This window comes from Lacerta agilis, chromosome 6 (genome assembly GCF_009819535.1).
Source record: "Lacerta agilis isolate rLacAgi1 chromosome 6, rLacAgi1.pri, whole genome shotgun sequence".
Classification (NCBI taxonomy): domain Eukaryota; kingdom Metazoa; phylum Chordata; class Lepidosauria; order Squamata; family Lacertidae; genus Lacerta; species Lacerta agilis.
In genome coordinates, this window is record NC_046317.1 from 54,804,279 (window position 1) to 54,819,947 (window position 15,669).

Genomic DNA, 15,669 nt, shown 5'->3' on the forward strand with positions numbered 1-15,669 from the left:
GTTCCGATGCTTTAGGCCCCAAAGAGGAAGGTCAGCAGCCTCGCATGGGCTTAAATAGGTCCCGCGTTGCTGCATTTTACAATGCCCCATTGGCTAGATTTCACTCCAGCAACACGGAACCAACCTATCAGGGGTTGTGGCCTTGATTTCCAATTACCCCCACAACACTGGGTTGGGTTGCAGGTCGCACCGCAACACGTGCCCTCCTTTAATGGAGGACCCAATTTTTCACCCCGTTGGGGATGTTTGAAAATTAGCATAAGTATCCTGTCTCACTGCAGTGAAACAGTCGGACTGGACTGTTTCACTGCAGTGAGACAGGATACTTATGCTAATTTTCAAACATCCCCATTGTTCATTGAGAAAGGTGTGTCAGACATTTTAAGGCCCAGGGCTTTGCTGGCTCAGCTAAATACCCTACTTGATAAATTCCCACAGCAAATTACACAGTCTTTCTGTGCCTCAGTTACAGGTGGGTAGCCGTTTCTGTGCCTCAGTTGAGGAAAGACATACCAAGCTCCTCAGGTACTGTGGTTAATATGGGTTGGATAAATTATAATATTTTATATTTATATTATACCCTGCCTTTTTCCCAGACAGGACTCAATAAATAACATGGATAGGTTAACATATCTTGAAATTAAGATCTAAATTATTATTATTATGCCACCCATCTGACTGGGTTGCTCCAGCCGCTCTGGGCAGCTTCCAGTGAATTAAAACATCAAACACAGTAAAACGTCAAGCATTTAAAACTTCTCTATACTATGTAAGAACAGAATAGTCCTGTTGGATCAGAACAAAAGTTCATCTAGCCCAGAACTCTGTTCTTACAGTTGCCAGCCAGATGTACACAAAAAGCCCAGAAGCATGACATGAGCACAAAGGCCCACTACCCACTCATATTCTCAAGTAACTGGTATTCAGAGGCATTGCACCTCCAATCCTTGAGTCTTTTATCTCTCTCCTGCCTTCTTTGGCAATTAACCCTCAGCAATTACAGCAATTAACCTTCAGCAAAAGTCTGTATGGTCTTTCTTCATATATTCTCTCATATATAACTAAACACACACACAATGGTAATAGCATGTGATAAGAGTGTTAGATAGTTCCGTGTATGTACATTATCCATGTATGGATGCAAGTGGCGTTGTGGTCAAAACCACTGAGCCTCTTGAGCTTGCCGATTAGAAGGTCGGCAGTTCAAATCCATGCAACGGGGTGAGCTCCCGTTGCTCTTTCCCAGCTTCTGCCAACCTAGCAGTTCAAAGCATACCAGTGCAAGTAGATAAATAGGTACCACTGCGGCAGGAAAGTAAATGGCGTTTCTGTGCACTCTGGCTTCCGTCACGGTGTTCCTTTGTGCCAGAAGTGGTTTAGTCATGCTGGCCACATCAGCTGGAAAGCTGTCTGTGCACAAACGTCGGCTCCTTCAGCCTGAAGCGAGATGAGCACTGCACCCCATAGTCGCCTTTGACTGGACTTAACTGTCCAGGAGTCCTTTAGCTTTTACATTTGCCTTACATTATTTGTAACAACAATCCTGTAAGGTAGATTGGTACTGCAGAGAGGGGATGAATTCAGTAGACTCAGGCAAGCCATTGTTCTATCAGATGAGTGCAAAACTTAGATGAGATTTAAATCACCTTGCCTTCTTAGCAATGACCCCACCCCACCTCCACCAGCAATGACCCCACCCCAACTCCCTAGGCTATTTCCATAACTAAAGGTGACTTTTCCCCTTTGGGTAAATGATAGTTTAACTGGAATCTTTCTGTATTCTGGGCCTCTGAGAGCACTAACAACAGCATCAATTGTGACAACACATTTTATGATGTAGTGATGTTGACCATCACTAGGCTGAGATCACCAAGTTATTGGCCACAAACTATCAAACAGGAACATTCCCCAAGTGCCTTCTGAGCTCTGCTGACTGGAATTGGGTGAGAAGCCATGGAAGATGGGCTCTGTGGCTTCCTGCCAGTTCTTCTGGTCACCCAACACGTGAGCAACCCGTTTTGATAAGGTAAGAGGCGCATTATGGCTCTGTCTTCTCTAACTCCACCATCCTCAAGTTTGAAAAATCCTTGGTTTGGCATTAGGGGTGTGAAACTACCTATAGACCAGCAACTTATTATCCTAAGACCTTTGGACTGTTCAGATGTTCTCCCAGCACACATCTACTGACTACATGGGGAAGTGGGGCCACATCCTCAGATGCTGGCTATGTCTCAGTGGTCATATATTTGCTGAGGAGCCCCTCTGTGTATACAGTGCAAGTGTGGGCCCCTCATTAACACAGAGAAGTGTGGTTAGTATATGTGGACAGGAGATGTGAGCAGTTCTGATCCTCCCCATACCTTTGGTGAATTATGAGGAGTGCCCCCCCCACCATTTTGAGTGTTAGTATTACCTAAACAAAACAGAAGTTCTTGTATCTAATTTAGTAGATCACGGATTGGTCTGCATGTAGCAAGCTGCTTACATGTGCTGCTTCCCTTTGCCCAGTCATTCCCCAGCTCACCATATGGATTCTATTGGTCACAGAGAGTTAATTTATCACCGGCAAAATCTTCTGTCATTGGTATGGAACCTCTCCACACAAGGCAGAGGATCTTCATGGGAAATTATAACAGCAAAGTAAGGAGAGTCACCATGTGTGCGTAAAAGCTTTGCAACATGGAGCAGTTAAGAACTTAAGAACAGCCTGTTGGATCAGGCCAATGGCTCCTCCAGCATTCTGTTCTCACAGTGGCCAACCAGATGCCTGTGGGAAACTAGGGAGCAGAACATGAGCACAGGAGCACTCTCCCTTCCTGTGGTTTCCAGCAGGTTAACATGCACTTGCCAGCAAGCCTTCCCATCTATATTCCTCAGGTCAGGAAGGCTGACACTTTAGCAATGAAACTGCTCAGCTTGGAAGCTTATAGAAGAGCTGGAGGTTCTGCCCATTCCTGGTCCTGATCCAGGCAAATGCTTCCAAGCACTCCCCTCTTGTCCTGAGAAGCTTCACATGCAAGCCAGCGGTGTATCTGAAGCTTCTGCCTGGCTCACCATCTCCTTTGCTTCTGTGACTCTGGAGTAGATGGAAGAGGGTCTGGGAGCCAGTCACAATCCCAGGGGCCTGAGGCAGGGACCTCCAGCCCTTAGGCAGGGATATGCAGATCCAGCAGATCTTCAGGGTTATTGGCAGTAGAGATCTGCTGAGGGGGTGGGGTCCTGTCGCCTTGGTCTGGGGAGGGCTGAACCTTGACAATACCATGCCAAATCACCATCTTGCCTTGCCTTTGTTTGGTCCTTTTGCTTTGCTTTGTATTTTAGGATCTCATGGTCCAGCAAAGGAGCACAGAAAGTGATTCTTAAGGTTCACCTTCCTTCTACCCCTGCAGTGAAAGATTATCATCTTTAGGGTTGCTAGGTGGAGGTGTTCTGAAATGGAGGCTGACTGAACTAAGTGGCATGTTGGATGGCTCCTGATTGGACAGTGGCTGACCATTTGAAGTCTCATGCCTCACTTGCTCTCAGATCCTATGCCTTTCAGCTGGAAGCTGGGCAACTGAGGTCAGACTGTTGTTACACGTGGTTGGGCTGCACTGAAGGAGAGCTCTAGGAACGCATGAGTGAGATGAGGGGAAACTGGGAAGGCAGAGGGGAAAGGAATATTTTGTGGAAATTGAAGAGGAATTGATTATGCGGGGATGATGATGATTATTAATTAAATTGTATGCAATCCTTCATTCAGGAATCGCAGACCAGTTTACAATATAAAAAAACAAAAATTCAATAATAAATAATAATAAAAATTCAACAACCCCACAAAGACAATAACCGCACAGTTCAAAAGGCCACAGATTGTTTAATTAGCCAAAGGCCAAAGAGGAATGTTTTTGCCTGGCGCCTAAAGATATGTAGATGGAGTGCCTCCCTGCAGAGGGCATTCCACAAACCATTGCAGAAAAGGTCCATTTTTATGTTGCTGCCCTCCAGACCTCTTGTAGAGGAGGCCCATGAAGAAGGACCTCAGATGGTGATCTCAAGGTCCAGATCAGTTCATATGGGGAAAGGCAATCCTTGGGGTATTGCAGCTTTGAGTCATTTAACACTTTATAGGTCAAACCCAGCACTTTGAATTAGGCCCAGAAACAAATTGGCACCCAGTGCAGTTGGGCCAGGATTGGTATTACAGTATATGCTCAAACCATCTTGCCCCAGTGAGCAACCCAGCCACTAAATTCTACAGCAACTGAAGTTTCTGAACCATCTTCAGAGGCAGCCCACATATAACACGTTGCACTAATTTAACCTACAGGAATCTGATGGACAATGAATTTTTGAGGAGAGAAGAATTTTGGGTAGAGGGGATTATTTGTGGCCTTTATTGAGCGTCAGGTTCCACCTCTGCCTTGTACTCAGCTTGTGGTCTTTGACAAGTCACTTGTCCCAGTCTAGAGCAGCTTCCTGTTCCATAGCCATGCCCATTGAGGTGCCTCTGGGAAGCTTACAAGGGCATTCTCTGCTGTTTGTCCCCAGCACCTGGTATTTAGAGTCATACTGCTTCTGAAGAGGGAAGTTCCTGTTGCTTATCCTGTAAGAAATGGTTGGTTTAATTGAGTGGAGGCTAGGATGGCTTTAGGCAGATGCAGCCAGTGGCAGACTTTGGCAATCTTTCATATTATGGCATCCTGCGTGAGGCCAAAATTTAGCACCCCGAAATGGATCTTCTTAATGATGGATCTTCTCAATTTTGCACTCCCTCAGCTCAGCACCCTGTTTGACAGAACCGCTTGCATCTGTTGTAGCCAAGGGAACACTGTGGGTGGGAGGGATTTGCAATGTGGGTAGGGGATGTAGCAGCCTTGGTTTGGGGAGATACTAGTGCTCTTGTTCAGGGGCGTAGGAAGGGGTGTGCGGCGTGTGTGGCCCACCCCAGGTGTCATCCCTGAGGGGGGTGACAAAATGGCACACTGCGGGGGCAGCACTTACCACAGGGCCTGGCCTGCAGCGCGCCCGAGCCACGTGTCACCTCGAGTGAGGTGGGGCTTGTGGGCAGCCCGTTGCTGAACAAAATGACAGCGTAGGGCTTGTATTCTGGCTCACCCACCCCCCGTTGTGCAGATCACTGCAGCACCCCTGTGCACGGATCGCCCCGCCCCCACTGCTCCGGGTGCTGGAGTAGCTAACTACACCCCTGTTCATGCTAACATATAGAATGGTATTAAGACCTATAAATTACAGAGGGTCAGTTTAGTTTCTCTCCCGTACGAATTGTGAAATGAAGGGTACACCATTTCTCCCCAAGGCCACCTGCAAATGTATCATGACAGTGCCAGAAATGCTGTGTCATGGATGGCAATGCTCAGACCGGCTGAGGCAGACAGTGCCATTCTTTTACTTTGCACTAAAGAAAAAAGGGATGGTAGTACCATTTGGAAGGTCTTTCTTAATGGGTAATGGAAAGTCTTGGACGTTTTTTCAATAAACAAGAAAATGTACTTTCTCTGCCAAATACCTGGATTTCCGCCCATGATTCAACAAAGGCTCTCCTGTTTGGATACAATGTCTCTTTTCTATGGCACTTTGGGTGTAAAAGATGCTCTGAGAGGTGTGCAAGATCTGCAAAACATTATTTTGAAAATAACAAGAGTCTTCTGGCACCTTAAAGATGAACCCTATTTTTGTGCCCAAGCATTCATGGTCTGCAGTGTAGTTCATCAGGTGTTTGAAGTGTGAATCTGAGCTACAGGTGTATAGTATATATGTGTGATGCATGCACTTGTGTGCATTTGTGTGTAGTTTGGAAAGGGGAAATTACATGCAGAAAAGTACAGATGTAGATAATTAACATTATTAACTGTGGCCATTCACACATAGAAAGACGGTTGGTGATAGCACAGACTTCCCTGCAGTGATAAGCCAATTGACTCATGTAGTGCGATAAAAATCCTTTGTCTCCATTCAGTCCACAGCTTTGAACCTCTTGAAGAACTGTAATTCAGTGGTTTCACTTGCAAGTCTCTATTCATACCTTTTCTAATCATGAGGATTAAGGCCAGGCGAACACACTTCTGCAAACTAAATGACTCTTCCTGCTTGTGATCATTCTGCCTGTGTTTTGACCCGAGCTGAAATCATTTTTGTGATGTCACAATATTTTAGATTGCTTTGTCATTGTGTTGACATATGCTAAGAAGCTGAATGGATGAGGCAGTAAACCTCTGTACATTCTAGTCTATCAAGGTCAACCAAGAGGAATGCAAAAGAAAGGTGGAATTAAAAGTGATTCAGAAAGTTATAAAACAAGAATGGAGAAAAATCGGTGGCCACACTCACCTTTTAGTTACTTCATAGGCGAAAGCCATGGTGGTGGTGGTGACTGTTGAGGTCTCTTAGATGGTCAGCCGGTGATGCTTTGTAAGATCTGACTTTATGTGCTAATGAATGTCCGGATAAAGGTCAACATTTCAATGTTACTGGAATCCACTTTACTTGCATTTTTCCTTTGCAATACCTCCATGTAGTGTTGAAGATCTGTGGGACCTATTCTTCAGACTAGAAGTCATCAAAGAGCAGAAAATCATTCCCTTCTAAAGTAACCAGAGGGTAGCCAATTATAATCTAACATCCTTTGGAGACTTGCTAAAACCTGGGCATTTTGGAGGGGATCTTTGGCTGGCCTTTGAGAATAATTAGAATCTCTGCAGATCATCTGAGGAGGGAGCTTATTCCCCGTCTCCACTCATCAAATGACCGATATCCCAGGAAGTGCCTCTATCCACCCCAGCACTGTGTCTATTGCTTAAAAAAGAAAAGAAAAAGAATTGTCGCTACTGCCAAAACCAGTGATATCTTGGAGGGGTGAAAGAACAAGTTTCTGGAGGAGCAGATTACCTAAGCTCTCAAACTTCAATATCACACTAGTTTAACCACCGGCTTCTATAAAATGGAGCATCTACTGTTGCTTTGAAAGAACCTTTTCCACTGATCCTACCCTGATGGAACTGGAAACCTTAGCTACAGGGTCAGGATGCTGTACTAAGCCTTACATTGGGCTAGTAAGAAACCATATGACTTAATTGATGCATTCAGCATACTAACAATGAACGAGATTACACACTATCAAAGCCAACAAGCAGATGTCTTGAAAGTAAAGATTCCAGTAATTACTTTTAAGTCCAGAGAATTGGTCTTTAACTCCCTTCATTCTGTTGGATGCTACATCCTAATCCATATGAGTGATACTTTGGGACTTGATCTTTCAGGATTTGGAATAAGTACATCTCAAGTGGGTGTTAATTGGAAAGTCAAGTGCAGCCCTGTGGATCCTTACCTGGACGTAGGCCCCATTGAACACAATGGCACTTAACCTCTGAGCATAGGCTTGTGCTCTTTGACTCTTCTGCAGAGCATTGCTTGTTCCCCTGCATGAAAACAGCCACCAAACATTTGTCCTCAGCCCAGTAATGCTTATGATATTGTAAAGAAACCTAAGCATGAATTTGAGACTTTCAATGATACAGCTGGCAACAATTTTCATGGTTGCAGCAGCACATTTTCCATCCACCACACTCATGGAAGTGCTATGGCTTTATCACAGTCTTGCTACCTCTGAGCCTTTCTCTATTATGTAATACATTCTGAAAGAATGACTTCAAACACTCTGCATTCCATGGGAAATTGCTGTATCCAGAGATCTGCAGAAGAGCTGGCTATTGATGCCACTATTGATGCCACTTGTTGTTCAGGCAGAAAAAAGCATAGCACAATAGAACCAGATTTCCAAAACTGTTGAATTTTTTTTTTTACTTCTGCTGAAATTCTAGCCTTCAAAAGTAACAATGGGTACAGTTGCATACTCGGCACCTCTGGCACTCTATTCCTAACCCTGGAATAGGAACTACCAGTAATTGCCCCTATTCATCTGGAGAAACCCTGGTTGGAACAAGTATGAAGGAGCATGCTAAAATTCTTTCTATTCCTGTGATCCATCTTGGAGGAGATACTTGGAAAAAAATATGTGCTTCTTCCGCCATTTAAAAAAATGAACATGGATATTATTGCACTTTGCCATTGGTTCTTTCTTTGGATGCCTTATAAATGTGAATATCTACCTTAGAGTACTTTTTAAAATTAAAGTTAATCCCCTACCTTTCTGCAAGGCAGCTTAGAGCACCTAAACACACACAGAATGATAAATTCTTACGTCTCATTTAAGGTGGTATATTGGTTTCCTGTTAATTGTGTGCCAGTTTCTTGAATAACTTGGATGCTCTTTACCTTGTGAGATTAGGGTGGCATGTTTGACTCTCACCTTGGTCTCTGCTGTTTTCCAAATTGGTTCTGCCACACCTGAACGTGGGACAATTGTGTAGCAGCCCACTCTTTTTGGCAACATTTTATAGGTTGGTAACTTTGCACCTGTGGGAACCATCTACTGAACTGATGGGTCTGATTTGGTGTAAGCTGGTGTGTGCATGAGGCATGTGCTTCCTACTGATTCTGAACAGATGCTTCAAAATGTCAGGCAAATGTGTTGCCTTGCACGACACTTCATTCTTCCAGTCCCCCCCACCACATTCCAGTACATAAGGGGAAGTACTATTCTCCCCACCCCCTAGTCTAAGGAAGTTCCAGGACATCAAGTGATCCTGACTTCAGATAATTAAGACTATAATAAACTTGCAGACTTGTGCAGCGTGGGTTCCACAAAGATGACAAGCTAATGCAGACCTGAAAATCTCTTTATTTTCACTCTTCACAAGAGATTTGAAGATGATCTAGTCCATTTGGATATATTAACAAAGCAGTTGAGACTGAACTGTGTATTCATATTTCAATTTATACACCCTTTTTATTTCTTGCTTTTTATTCTCTCTTATTTTCGCTCTTCTTTATCTTTTTCTCTCTTTTTAGGTTAGATTGGTTCTTATTGTTTCTTATGTTGAAAACTTTCAATTGAAATATTTTGAACACACACACATAAACATTCTAACCTCCTTTGTATTTTGTGTTCCTTAAAACCTACCTACATATTTCAACCGACCCTTTTCTTCTTTCAGTGTTATATTAGTTATTCTAGTTTAACCTTTTTTGTTCTGTGTTGTGCTTTTAAATCTATTTTGTAAGTGTCTTTTGTATTTGCAGTATATTGTAAGCAGTAAATCTATTTTGTAAGTGCTGTAAGAGCCAGTGTGGTGTAGTGGTTAAGAGCAGTACTGTAGACTCGTAATCTGGGGAACCGGGTTCGTGTCTCCACTCTTCCACATGTAGCTGCTGGGTGACCCAGGTTGGCACCCGCAGGCCCATTACTACTACCAAATCGAGGGCCCACTCAGGCCCTGTCAGCTGTACTTTTGAAATAGCCTTCTCTTTTTTTTATTAAAGATTTTCTTGGTTTACAAAAGTGTGTACAATGTCTCTCGCATTTTCCATGTAACATTTTTACAGATCAATTTTGGTTGTTGAGACATTAGGAAGAGAAGGAGGTGGGTGGGATGGGGAGGGTGGGGTGGGGAGGTGAAATAGCCTTCTCTGCAGTGATGATCAGCACAGGGATAGAAGTCTGCCCCTTAACTTTGAAATTTGTATCCTGAAGAGGTCTATCACCATGTCTGTGTGAATTGCTCAGTTGTGATCAAAGCCAACTGCACATAGAAATGTGATGCTGGTTCTTCTGAAAACTGTTTAGCCCTATGCATCTGATAATTAGATGCTGATTACCAACATGTTTAAAGTGACACTTGGGAGTTCAGCATATTTTTCCACCCCCACAGCTTTGATTGACACTGAATTCTTTATTGCTTACTTGCTTTCATTTTGCTTTTGTCCCTCTCACATAATTGTTACTTACAGTACAGAGGAACTGTGGTAACTGCATTCTGGTTGAAATACGCATAGTGTATTTTCCTTTTGACAATATTCAAGGCAGGCAAGATTACATGTGTGCCCCTTCCTCCCCAACTTTGCCTGATCTTAAAAATATCCCTGCAATAAGTACGTGCTAACTATTGACTGACTATATATAATATAGTCTGGAAGCATTTAAAAGAGGCTTTCTTCATTTGTATTGGGCACCTAAGCACCAAGGTTTAGATGTCACATGTGGCTGAATGTAATTTGCACAATTCAGCACTAATCAGAATTGTGTCAGCTCATCTGTTTCTCTAGTCCTCTTTGCTGGTTTCCATAGATACGATGGGAATGACAGGTTCTCATTGTCTGTGTTGACCCCATTGCACACCTTTTTCTCTCTGGACTTCCTTATTAGGGAACATGCTACTTTGCGTCTTGAGTTCCCTCCACCACCGCCACCCCCATCTGTATCATGCTTATTTTGATTTTCCTTGAGATTCATGCCAGGACAAAGCACTAGATAAATCGTCCCTTGCTGTTGCTACAGTAACTTTTGGACTGACATCTGGTGTCACTATGTGGTTTGATACAGTGGTAGGGCACAGTGTAACCCCTATAGTGCTGTCACCTTGATGATGACTCCTATTACAAAATTGTGTTGAAATTGTAATGGCACAATTAATTCCTGTTCCATGCCAGGCCATTCACTATGACAAGTGTTCTATCAACCTCTAATAAGCTATGAAGAAGAACCCCAGACTATCTCTCTAGTTCCAAGCTTTAATCTTTGCATGCAATTAATATATATTGCTTTGTTGAAGAATATAGCGCATACCCTTAAGGGCTGCCGCACACAAGTCTATTTATTCATTCTTTGTTGGGGAAAACTTTACCCAAGCTGTGTGGCAAATTCATGTGTGTGTTGTCTACTACATGTGCATGCAGAAGGTACACTTGTTGGGACATGGCTTTCTGCCACATGTAAGCACAGCTCTTTTGCTTGATGCGTGGTGCATTGTGGTATGTGCACAAAAATCATGCAGCATGCTTACACCAAATGGATTCCAGTGTAAGAAAGGAGGGAGGAGACTTTTGGTGTGTAATTTTCAATGTAAGCTGTAGAACTAACGAGATGAAGTTTCAAGAAGGAAGGAGGGATGGAGAAGTCCAGTCCTCTCCTTATCCTGCTCACAACTATCCCTCTCATCCATTCCCCAAACAGACAAGCTGGGCTGTCTGCATAGAAGTGATGGTGAGAAGGAGTGGGTTTATCATTCTTCTTCCACTCATCCTCAACTCTCCCACTCATCACTGAAACCATTGCCTCAGGTATATAAAGAGTCATGGCAAAGTCTGTTATTCCAAGCCATGCCCTTCACCCTGTTATCCCAAACTCAAAAAGACAGAGACCTCTTGATCCTGAGAAGGAGGTAAATAATGTTCCCACACATACATTACCAAGAGAACTTTTGTTATTAGGCAGGATATAAATACATACACATACCATATCAGCTATATTTTGAAATGGCTGAGGAAAGCATCCCCTCCTGCCAAACCTGGGGTTTGAAAGTGAAGGAAAAGATGTCCCATGTTTTGTATGAAGTGGTTTCCTTTGGGACATCACTGAAGTGTGTGTGGAGTGTTTAAACCCGTTTCCTACTCATGATAGCACCAGTTAATAATCCAGTTTCTTGTTTGGGGATGGGTTTCTGTTTTGTGATAGTACAAAAGTGTTATGTGATCTTAGCAACTAGCTTACATAAAGACACAGACACACATGCAGCCCATCAAGTTTGATGGGTGTGGTAGAGTGAAGTGCCTACAAAGTTCTGGTCCTTTCCCCAACCCCACTTCAAAATGATTTTAGTTCTATGGATGGTCATCTCATGGATTCTGTAGCTGCATCCTGCACTGCAGATTCTGCATTGGAGTGAGGGGGGGGGTGTCAAAGATTATTTCAACTTTGTGATGCTCATTGCATCTTCATGACACTCACATGCACCTGTTTCCAATCTCGCCCCCATATTTCTGGAATTTTTCTCCATACATAAACAGCATACCGTTTTTTTAAGGGGGTGAGAATCTTCTTGACATACTGACCAGAATGATGTTGTTGGAGGAGGAGGAGTTTGGATTTGATATCCCGCTTTTCACTACCTGAAGGAGTCTCAAAGCGGCTAACAATCTCCTTTCCCTTCCTCCCCCACAACAAACACTCTGTGGGGTGAGTGGGGCTGAGAGACTTCAAAGAAGTGTGACTAGCCCAAGGTCACCCAGCAGCTGCATGTGGAGGAGTGGAGACACGAACCCGGTTCCCCAGATTACGAGTCTACCACTCTTAACCACTACACCACACTGGCTCTCTGTTGTTGTTTAATCGTTTAGTCTTGTCAGACTCTTTGTGACCCCATGGACCAGAGCATGCCACTGCCTCTCGCAGTTTGGTCAGACTCATGAGTCATGTTGGTAGCTTCGAGAAGAACCATCTTGTCATCTGTCGTCCCCTTCTCCTTGTACCCTCAATCATTCCCAACATCAGGGTCTTTTCCAGGGAGTCTTCTCTTCTCATGATGTGGCCAAGGTATTGGAGCCTCAGCTTCAGGATCTGTCTTTCCAGTGAGCACTCAGGGCTGACCAGAATAGATAATGGTAATTTAAAATTAACACAGAGAGATCATGTTCACAATAGAGGAACATCCACAGAAGCCTTTATTACAGCACTGGATACTTAAAGAGTACCCTTTGCTTGTAAAAACCCTCTTAGCTTCCAATCCCCGTCCCCCCCCCCACCCCCGGTCCACCACGTCAGTGTAGAAAAGGTAGCAGAGGAGGGAAACTGATGAACAAGAGGGGTGGCAATTTTGGATGAAGTCTGCCAGGGTTTTCCTGAGTTTGGGGAAATCCTTGGGAAAAGTCTGCGCATTCCCCAAGAATTCTAAAAGAGAGACTTGGAGAAACCTAACCCATTCCAAATCGAGGTGAGTGGATATTGCTATTACTGTACTTGCTCAGTATGCTGACCTCAGTGCCAGGGGAAATGTATCCCTTTTTTTTTGGCAGTTGGTCCTGGGTCAGTGCACAAACATTTAAGTGTTTGAAAAGCTGCCAACTATAACAGAGGGGCAGTCCTGTTTGGGCTATATTTGCTCCTGCTGTGAAGCAATTATCCTTTCATTGTCTCTTAAAGCCTCCACTGTTTTGCAATGCTGTATGACTTAAAACACTTAGCCAGCTTGGCTGTGCAGAGTGTCCTAGGGCTGGAGCACTGCAATGCTCTCAGAATATTCCCCGATCGGCTTTGCCAGCAATGCAGTAAGTGATTCAGCAGAACAGCTCCAGTGCAGAGAAGTACCGGTACTGCAAGGAATTGGATGAGTCTTTTCCTATGTGACCATGCCCAGGATCTCTTGGACCCCAGCATGTTTGCATTTGCTTGCAATTTTAAGCAGCAGCCTTGCACGTTTTCATTGTGCCTAAGCCCTATTGAACTCAGTGGGCTGACTTTGAAATAAGCATGCATAGCATCAGGCAGTTAGTGCTTACATTTACACTTTTTTGTTTTAAACCCTATTGGGAAATTTGGGCACAGGCCTTTCCGCAGTCAACTGTGTGAGCAAGACAGTGAAGTCTTTAAAGGAGTTAAAGGGCTACTATAATGTTGCAGTCAATGCTATAACAGTAACTCTTTAAGAGTTCTAATTGTCTGAGAGTCAGTGGTAAGTAGTGATGCATGTTGTGATGGGAAGCTGCACACTTTTGTCTGGAATATGAGTCACACCTACCTGCATGGGTTGGGAGCTAGAAAATCCATCAGCTGAGTGCAAGCAGCTTAGATTTTGGTTGCCAAAAGCTGCATTAAGGTTTTATGGAGCTCATTATACTTTAGAACCAACATTTGCTGCTTTTATAGCCTCTGTACTCCAGACAACCTGCAGAAGCTATATCATATAATCATATAATTGAAGAGTTGGAAGGGAACATGAGGATCATCTAGTCGAACGCCCTGCAATGCAAGAAAATGCAGCTGTCCCATAGCTGCAACCTTGATCAAACCTGCAACCATGGTGTTATCAGCACCACACTCCAAACAACTGAGATATAATTGTGAATTGTTGTCGTTCAGTCGTGTCTGACTCTTCGTGACCCCATGGACCAGAGCACGCCAGGCACCCCTATCCTCCATTGCCTCCCGCAGTTTGGCCAAACTCATGCCAGTCGCTTCAAGAACACTGTCCAACCATCTCATCCTCTGTCGTCCCTTTCTCCTTGTGCCCTCCATCTTTCCCAACACCAGGGTCTTTTCCAGGGAGTCTTCTCTTCTCATGAGGTGGCCAAAGTATTGGAGCCTCAACTTCAGAATCTGCCCTTCCATTTCCATATTGTGAATATATTATAGCAAAAGTCAGTGTGTTCCCTGCCAATGTAAACTAATCCTGTAAAGGCTCTCCAGAACAGCTTTCCGAAAGGAAGAACATGAAACAATCTGTATGTAGATTTTGATATGCATGTCCATAGATATACTTAGTACTCTAACTTGCCAGCATCTGTAGTGGAGACTAGGAGAAAACTCAGCCTCCTCTATTGCCTGCTGCTACAAAAATTGCAGTGGTTCCATAACAAAAACACAGCAGCAACAAAATGGTGGCCAGTTTGTGTGTGGCTGCCTCTCCATGGTAAAAACTTCCAGTGTGGTCAGTAGAACACAGGTTCAAATCACTGAGAGAAGAACCACTCAAGATGAGTATCTCTGGATGAGCAAAGACCAATAGAAGAGTTTATGGCCAATCCAGTAATTGATTTTCTTGAAATGGGACATCAGTACAGCTTCCTCTTCAGGAAGCAGAGAAGACAAAAATGTCTCAAGAGAACTAGTCTAGTGAACCTCTAATATATTCTCTTGGGTGGGGGCTCAGAGGCCCTCGTCACAGTATTATCCAGTGGTGATCAAAGGGCCTTGTTTTATGGCACAGCTCTGCTTACTTTTGAGAAGCCTCCCGGGGTATATGAAAATGAGACCTGCCACCCTCTCCTCATAGTTTAACTTCTGCATCATGTTTTCTGTCCTCTATGATTCCTTAGCTTCATAAACAGAGCTGGTACAAAAAGGAGATGGCATCTTTTGGAACAAGAGAAAATAGGCTGCCGTACAAGGATCTCTGGCTTGCACTGTGCAGAACATGGGGACTGGCCCTAGCTGGCACTTGAGCCTGTTTTCAGCTGACTCTGAGAGAAGCATAGAGTGGGCAGTGTCTTGGACTACAACTCCTGCATTATTCACGAGGGAAATCCACAGAGAGGGAAGGGAGGAGTAAACAAGGAGAGTGTGCAATAGCTGTTAATACGTGGCCTGGTGTGATCTCTCATTTGCTGTGGCACTTGTAGGTTTGGTGGGCTTGAGATAATGAGCCTCTATCTAAGCCACAGAGGAGGAGGGATGGTGAGCAGAGAGTGATTTTTTTTCTTCCCAGCAGCAGTTGCATTGCATCTATATTTGACCCTGGAAAAAGTCTGTTCGGTTTTCACAGCATCTGAAGGCCAGAGGTCTGCTACCTTGGAAACAGTAAGGAGCAGCATTTTTCGCCCACCTGAGCAGCTTGGAGGTTTCCTTGGTCGTCTTAGCAATCATGACTGAATTATCCCTTGCCTCGCCTGGAGGACCATCACTTTTGGGATAAAGGTGACTGAAAGACAATTGAATAGCCCTGGCAGGGGAGAGAGAAAGAGGAGGAGAAATGGCTTAATTGTCAAAGGTAGGCTGGTCTGCTGATTTGATACCAAATTCTTGGAGATGTAGATTAGATTTGAACAGGTGCTATAAGG

General features: G+C 44.0%; 1 protein-coding gene across 6 annotated transcripts in view; it reads left to right on the forward strand.

Annotated features, from left to right (window-relative positions):
• Positions 1 to 1,873: 1,873 nt before the first annotated feature.
• The window catches only part of NFASC (neurofascin), a 160,651-nt gene continuing 146,855 nt past the window's right edge, over positions 1,874 to 15,669 (forward strand). For all 6 annotated transcript variants that reach the window (XM_033152781.1, XM_033152782.1, XM_033152783.1 and 3 more), the window contains exon 1: positions 1,874 to 2,026. The gene's annotated coding sequence lies outside the window, so the exon portion shown is untranslated. The remainder of the gene's footprint in view (positions 2,027 to 15,669) is intronic.